Source organism: Acyrthosiphon pisum, chromosome A2 (genome assembly GCF_005508785.2).
Source record: "Acyrthosiphon pisum isolate AL4f chromosome A2, pea_aphid_22Mar2018_4r6ur, whole genome shotgun sequence".
NCBI classification, from domain to species: Eukaryota; Metazoa; Arthropoda; class Insecta; order Hemiptera; family Aphididae; genus Acyrthosiphon; species Acyrthosiphon pisum.
This window is the reverse complement of record NC_042495.1, coordinates 3791679-3791937: the sequence shown is the minus strand read 5'-3', so window position 1 is coordinate 3791937 and position 259 is coordinate 3791679.

Sequence of the window (259 nt, the reverse complement as noted above, 5' to 3'; positions counted from 1 at the left end):
CTCACAATATTTGTATAGAATTTATTTTACTTTCCACGATGTACGACATATTTTGCGACGTTGCCGCTGTGTACCATTAGGATAGTATTCCTATACGAATGATTTGGGGAACGCGGATTCGTATACGAACGAAAAATATTCAAGAATACGATTTTTTGTTCGTATACGGAAATATATCATGTGGACCGTTCGTTTACGGATCTAATCCGTATGATTTCAAGAATAGGCCCCCAGATATGAATAAGATATACTATGAATA